This window comes from Tigriopus californicus, chromosome 1 (assembly GCF_007210705.1).
Source record: "Tigriopus californicus strain San Diego chromosome 1, Tcal_SD_v2.1, whole genome shotgun sequence".
Lineage (NCBI taxonomy): Eukaryota > Metazoa > Arthropoda > Copepoda > Harpacticoida > Harpacticidae > Tigriopus > Tigriopus californicus.
Window position 1 is genome coordinate 12,182,767 of NC_081440.1, and position 8,216 is coordinate 12,190,982.

The window sequence follows — 8,216 nt, forward strand, 5'->3', positions numbered from 1 at the left end:
CCAGTTCTAATCGTGCCTTAGTATGACGATTTGATATTTCGAAACACTAAAGTACATCCATTTCTCTTTTCGGACAATCGAGTCTACTTTTGGATGCTGCAACCGGATCTACAATACATTTAACATTATGAACGCAATACACACCCTCTGAATAAGTAAAATGAATGACAAATTATCTATAAAATGATATACAGCTCCTCTTAACATTGCCTGGCTTAAAAATAATTCCCGGGCTCATATGAAGGCGATGATTAGGGGGAGCAAATAACTAGCAAATAAGATTTCAGATCCCAACCGAGGTTCGTGTGCCATTTATCACTTTTCTAGTTTATTTGCCACCTTTTTTTTTAACTGGCAAACATAACTGAGTAAGCTCTTTAGATTGATCAGTCATGTTTTGTTACAAATGTTTTTGTAACAATTTTAGATCAACAAACCTTCACTTTTAGGGCCGATTTTACTTAAAGACATGAATAAATGTGGAAAATATGTTAAATGATTAGAAAATTAGTCGATTCACATGGTTTACCCCTTAAAGATCTTATGTAGATAGATATTTTTTTGCCATGGTGCAATTCTATTAAGGGGATATTCAAGGCAAAGAATGAGTATAATACATATGGATAATACAAAACTGGTCCAAGAAAACTGAAATATATCATTCAAATTGGTTGATTTTTCTTCCAATATTTCTCGAGAAGTATGTTTTTTATGCACCAATTTAGTTAACTACGCCCTTGTTTTTAGATGCCAAATGATTTGCCTTTTTGGGTTTATTTGTCAATGTATTGACTATTTTGTTTACTTATTTCCCATTTATGGGACTTTCATTGCCTTCTTTTGTTTGTCATTTTGGGGGCTTAAAAGAGCTATTTTATTTGCCAGAAATCCGCAACCCTAGCGGTGATATCCAATCATAAAGTGAACTCCAAGAGGAGCGACAACATTGGCAATAACAGCATATCAAATTAAAAAATAGTCCAATGAAACGTGCTTCTTATTTACAATCGAGGTAGCCCTAATACATCTGGCTGTATGACACACACTGACACATATTCCTTACGTTCTCGTTGAGTGGTTCCCCCTCCTCAATGGAAATTACACATCATGACCTTGCGTATTGTGCATCTTGAAATGAAACCGCATAAAATCCCGTCAAATAACTGGTTTAAGCCTGGCCCAGACGTTTTTGTCAGTCTAGCTTCTGGCAGCCCAACTTCCTTCAATCCGACATAAAAAGTTAGCCCAATGGCAGACAAAAATGAGCTCTAGAAATACAGTAGCTCGCACACGTCGATCGAATGCGTTTCGGGAAGCATTTGCATGCCAAAGAGTTACATTTAGGGTCTCTATTAAGAATTTAGAAGCGAAGCACTGCCAACGATTCATCTTTACATCAAGGAGTTCGGATTACTTCGTATTGTCAATGGATAAATTCAGAAATTTTAGAATGTCAAAAACTAATTTCTAGAAATATCGTTATGTTAGATTAAAGTGTTGATTCAGGATAAAAGAATCCAAGAACAACTTTGGCATATTTAAGGCTGAACTAACTTCATTGTCGAACTTTTTTTGCGGCCTCTATTCAGTCTGTGTCCTCCTTCCAAGAATATTGAACTTTTCCCCGGAAACTCAGGTTCACACGTTGATACACAAGTCAATCTTTTTAGCAAGGAGTCTGATGATTTTATTCTCTCTTGGTGGGAAATTTCCGAGTCAACGGCTTATTTGTTTATGTCAACAACTTCTTCAAAAGCCATAATGTTGCACGGTAGTGCCTTCTCAAAAAACAACACTTTGACTCCTAATAGCAAATACTAACAAAAATATTGTGGCTCATAAGGAAGATCCATTTCCTGTCGTATTACGGTAACCGTAGGGTTGCAAAGACGAGCAATGACTTTTATGCATGAATGAGATTATCCAAAACATTTCTTTTTTGCGATGTTGGCCACCTGTTGTTCCCAAGTTAGGTTGTTTGGGGTCATGTTGTAAAAAAATCTTCCACTACTGTCTATTTTTGAAGTCTCAACGAAATGGCGAAGTCTAGCGATGGGCGATGGTGAAAATTGTAGTGGCATATTTCACATATGTGATGCAGTTTTTGGCAGAATAGTACATTCTTAGCGGTTTTTTTCATTTTGCGATTATCCTGCACACTTTGAATTGATTTTGAGACCGGTGAAACCTCACAGAGTAAAAACATGGCCGAAGATTTGTTTATTTTTAATTGTTAGCATATTTGGGCCAGATATGTTCGGATGTTTTTTTTTCTATTTTATCTCTTTTTCTTCAAAAGTGTATATTCACTTAATTATTGATAATGCATACATACTCGTAAAGCAAAGAGTCAAAATCATATTAAAATTAGATTTTGGTCGAATTTTGTAACCCAACTTCCATAAACTCTATCATTGAAAATATATTTCGATATGGTGCTTGTGGGGTTGTATTGGTTTTACATCAAAGTCATGAAAAATGTCATGGAACTCCGAAAATGAAGGACATTGGGTCAAAACACCTTTTCATGGTTTTTGTAAATGCCGTTTTCTCAAGAGAGACTTAAAGTTGTGGGAGTTCTGTCTGCTAAGATCGATTTTTGTGCTCATCTTTTAATGTGATGCACCAAACATCGAAAATGAACCTAGAAAGCATTCGTTTTAAAATGCACATTTTATCATCTTGGTACCTATTATTTCTTATTTTGCTCGTTTGAACCAACACATTTTGAAAAATGCTTCAATTTTCCCCCTAACTTTCACCTCACTCTAACAGCTTCTAGTTTTCACCCGTCCCCTCGGAAAATTGGCCTGAGGCCTCTTTTTTAAAGTTAACACCTCGGGGCAAACGGCTTGGACGTTAACCGGTATGAGAATATACTCCAAGGTAGTGAACGAGTGCTCATTCTGGATAGCGTCCAAGCTCACGGAGCCGTCCGTACTCCATGACAAGCCTTAGCTCAGAGGAACGAACGTTTTAAAAAACTCCCCTCTGATCGCAGGGTAAACTAAATGGGAATACTCTTTGATTAAATGTGTACCATACAGATCTGGGTCAATATCTTTTGAAATGTGATTTATTAAGATGGATTTTTAAAAATTATGATTTCATACAATTACCTCAAAAGTGCCATTCGCTTTATTTCATTTCTGAGTCCATTTGGTGAGCATTTTCTTTTTTATTACATTTTATTACAACGCATTGACTAACATTTGATATTTTCTCAAATTTGGAAAGGCACCCCTGACTCATATCATTTTACCAATAAATATGTATCGCAGTAATGGTTAAGATATACGTAGGTAGATGTAAAGCTATATTTAAAAATGGTTAAATGTACCTCTAACAAATATTCAAGAAATGTCAAGGTAACGAAATAGTTGCTTAGAGTGTGATATTACAATATGTATAGAACTTTTCACCACCATTTTCAATGGTTGTTGAAATTTGTGATTTACTATGATTGGCTTTGTGATCTAAAATCCAAGTTTGATCTTAGACTCACTTCAGAACGGCATTATTGTCTCCGTAATTCTGCACAACTTCATCACACTTGCATGCGTTGAATCCGTTTTCCAAGTTTTTTTTTAAACCTGGGACTCCAGTTCTGACAAGAGTTAGAAACCCAGGGATTTGCCAATCCAAAATTTAAGTAGGAAAAGGGACCACTGGAAATCTGAAAATACACAACAACGAACTAAACTCATTCATTAGTAAATGTCTTAATTTGCAAGTAAGAACATTAGATTCGACGTCCCTACTCACAAATTTCAATCCGCCGCGCGTGGACTATCCATTATAAATGCAAAATGGGAATTACTCACCATCTCCATGGCCCTAACTTGGCTTGTCCATTGAACTGAAGTATTCGAAATTGGATTTGGGTAGGCCCACATACGTAGAACTCGTTTCACAACGATCCCTCGTTGGAACGTCAATCTGATGGTGTGTATTTCATTGCCATTATGAGCATTGCAGATGACATTCCGTTTCTGTCTGAAACGACTTACTATGGTCAAAATGAATTTCAAACCAACCCAAAGAACATTTCAAGGCAAAGTTGTGAGACGTAAAGATAAACTCAAAATACACTGACCAGAAAAAGCCAACTTTTCTCCTTCTTTTCTTTTGCCTTGTTCAAAGTTGATTGAAATCACCAGGATATTGATTCTACATTGATGTGATGGCCTAGACGTCAAAGATTGGTATGTATTGTACATGTCTCAATATCCTTATGGTGTGACAAGGTTGCCAAAAGAGCGCTAGGAAGATAAAGTGCTTAAAGTGCACATCAAAAGGAATCAGTTGTGGCGATGGGAGTGTATCTTGTGCTTTGTTATGCAGATTCTTCGACAAGTTATTGATACCAAAACCCAAAGGTATTCATTTTACTTCAGACGGATTATGATGTATGAGCCCAATTTCTGCTCGGTAAAGCGTGAACAAAATGTATCTTAATCAAAATTTCAATCATGATCGATGTTGTGATTTCATGTGTGCCAATGTTTGCGTGATCTTTCGACCTGAAATTTCACTTTTACCGCATCATTTATGCAACAATTATACGAGTAATCAAATTGACCTTTACATCAAATGGCAATCCTGGTGTGCTTGAGTTTCTGAAGTGGTCGTTTTTCCCACAAATTACAAATCTGATGTCAGGCATACAATTATGACTGACCGGGAAATTGCAATTGTCTCTGGTGAACCAATTGACAGGTGCTACACTAGCATCCTATTGACTCCAGGTCCGACAATGAGTTTGTTTCTAAGACTGCCCTTTACCCACAAAAAGGCGAGATAAGAATGATTAGAGACCGAATTTGAAATTAATAAACGTTGGCCAGAAAGAATATTTACTTAATTACAACTGTGTGAAAAATTTAAGAATAATTGAGAAGTTGAAGAAAAATTGATGATTTTTTAAAATAAGGGAAAATCGCAATCAAAGAGGAAAAAATGAAGGGAAATTTAAATGGAATGAAGGGGAAAAGTTATTAGAGTAACCATGGGGTCTTTGAAGCATTACCTCTAAGCTTGCCATGATAGGGACCCTTGAATCAAATAATGGAATACTTTTACCCTAGGTGAGGTCTTTGTTAGGTTAGGCTCATAAGAGCAAAATGTGTCACCCTTCCCATTTCTTTTACTGGTTCTCTCAATATCCGTTTAACTTTAGTGCTTGGGGAACGGGTGTCTCTACTGATGTCGGAACTAGCAGGGTATGACTTAGATTTTAACATTGACTGTACAAACATGATTCTGTGTTCAAATTTAAGTCATATCTTATTGTCAAGATTACCTAAATCTCTTTTAGTGCATTGCGTGGAGTTATCATGGTCTTGAAAGGGTACTTGCCTGTCGTCTCAATCATTGGTCCTTTGCAAACGACGCTAAGTTGGTTGTCAATATATGGTCCAAAATACATTTCTTTAACCCTTTGGGAGACTCCTTCTACTCCGTAGCAGATTCATTTTATTTGTATTTGGCGTGCTAGGGCCGGAGGGGCGAACCTGGCTTGGCCAGAAAAGCTACCCATCACCCCATCCGTTTATAATTCCAATAGGTAGGGTCATAGTCTGTTTCAGATTAGTCCTCCGTCTGTGGAAGGGGTTTGGGCCTAAAGGTTTGGTTGAGGAGGATCAGGAAGAAGAATCGAACCGGGGACCTCTTTCACGTGTGGAAACTGCGCGAACCATTGCGCCACATCTCCACCCAAATTGTAGGTGTTTTCTAGCAAGTATTTGTTCTCCTATTTTGGCCGAAAAGACGAGATTTTTCTCCCAAATTGACCGGCCAAATATCACCCAAAATTGAATTTCAGCCAAAATTGACCCAAAAATTATTTTCGCCCAGAAAAGGGCGAATACATTGAAAATTAATGTTCTAGAAAAGAAATTAAGATAAGGTCTCTAATTATAATTAATCGAGTAGGTTCAAACAATATCTAGCCCTATGTTAGGAGCATCCAAGGATAGGATGCAAATCAGATGCTTGAGATCCAATCCATCAAAGAAGTTTTCAAGCGTTTCCCCATGTTATATTACATCATAGGAATTCAGTTAAATATTGGCCTTGGGGTTAAAAAGTATTCATTCTCAAGCATGTGCGTGCAGACAAAGTGTGAGAACTTACTTTTTGCGGCAAAATTTGGCAGGAAACCACATTTGGTTAATTGGAAGTAACACACACCAATCCTGATTCATCCTTGGAAATGTTCTTGGCCCAATCATGCCCTCTTTATAGTCATTCCAACCCCAAAAGTCATTGCTGACATTTGAGTTGGTGATTGAACGAATTTGTAAAAATCTGTTTCCAATGATAAAAGTGATATTTCTGCTCAAGTGACAAATAACGTCTTACGAAAATCGTATCATAACACAATCGTCATTTTATACGGAGATCAGCATAGTAATTCGATTTTAAGATTTTACAGCCCAGCTCTAGAGTGTGAACCGAATAAAGAGCCCTTGATTTTCTAACTTCACTATTCAAGATTTATGCAATAATTGACATACCTTAGAGGTATAGAAATTTATGACATAAAGCGTCAATAGACTGATAGGCTTCTATTTAAAAAAGCTAGCACACAAAGTGGAACGCTTACTTTAAAAATGTTGATCTGTGAATTGAAGCCGAAGTAAACAAGAAGGCGTTGCTAAACAATTGGTCACTCAAGTCTCAAGAACCAAACAGAAAGAAAGAACTGCCCAAAGGCCATTCATTAATTTCATGTGACTAGCAATCATTAGCAAAGATCAAGGACATGCTTACCATTGTGTGATAGTTTCGAAATGAGAATGGGTTAAACTGATGATTAATGGAGTTTGAATAACAATTGGAGGTGCATGCATGTCTTTTTGAGGTTGTTCTGTTGGCTGATCCTGTGGCACGAAACACAAATCAACTCGTAAAAATTACTGAACAAGAACCGACGAATGAAGAGAAATTTTCAATGGCATCATCATATTTGCGACTTTGTCGCTGTCTTAATTTGAATAGATACGAGCTAGCGATGCCGATCGAATACTCGACATATTTTAGATGTACTTTTACTCATATCAAACGAAATGCGAGCCTTTGAGGATCTCTTTTATTCCACCTTATATCCCATGTTCAGAATTGCCTTGTCCATGGAGCGAAAGCATCAATCTACCAGAAGGGAATTGTGAATGGATTTGAAGGATCTCAATAACGTTTTTATGTACGGTCGATGGATATTAGAGCTCTAGGAAGAAACGCGATCCTCTTCTGTTTTTTTGCTTCAATTCGTTCTAAAAATAATTCCAGACGGTATTTTAGTCAAATTGAATCCTGCTTTTCTTTCTCTAAATCATCTTGAAGTGGAAAATATACATAAGCAGAGAACAATAACCGAAGTTTTTGCAATAAAGCAAATTAAATTTTGCAAACCTAATCCACTTAAATGCAGTAATCGGTTTTTCGAAAAATGTGTATTTCTTGCTACCCCAGAGCTCTAGATGGGGTCATCAATTTTTCCAGAGACCGTAAGACGTGGAAATGACTGAACAAATGATAAAGCTTTATTTCTTCCTTCCTTTGGAGTGAATGAATGTACGAACGTATAGTTTGGCCACTTTGCTCCTTTGACATTTCTTGATGACCTTCACATCGTTAAGGTGTAAGCAAATTTGAAAGTATTTCCACACTCCCTTTGACGTTTTACATACAAGTCGTCAGCACATTTCGATTGTATTCTCAAGAAACCACTCACGATGAAGACCATGCAAGCTAAAGTGTTTAGTGCTCAATTTCAGAATTCAGACACCCACAGAAAATTTCGAGTCATCCCAATTGCCCTCGTTCACATACTCTTTTGCATGGTAATGAGCTCCAAAGCTATTTCAGGGTCTTCTTGATCGGTACAATTGAGATGGTTACATATTGAACAATCCCTAATATTCTCTAGCGGTCTACTGAGTGTACGTACATAAATCAAGGCCGAGATTTCAATCGAAAGACGGACTCTCATCTCATTTCAATCATGAGCGTTCTAGAGCCCCAAATAGCAAATACGCCAACCACTGATCACACCAAAAAAACCATCCAAAAGAGAATATTCCAGGCAAAGAAGAGACATAAGTGGTGGAAGTGGTGGTCTAGTGAGCGTAGAAAATGAGGTGGAATGCTGCTAATCATGCCATTTGAGTGGATGCAGACAAATTGGCGGGCCGACTTGGTTTTTTTTCCTAGGC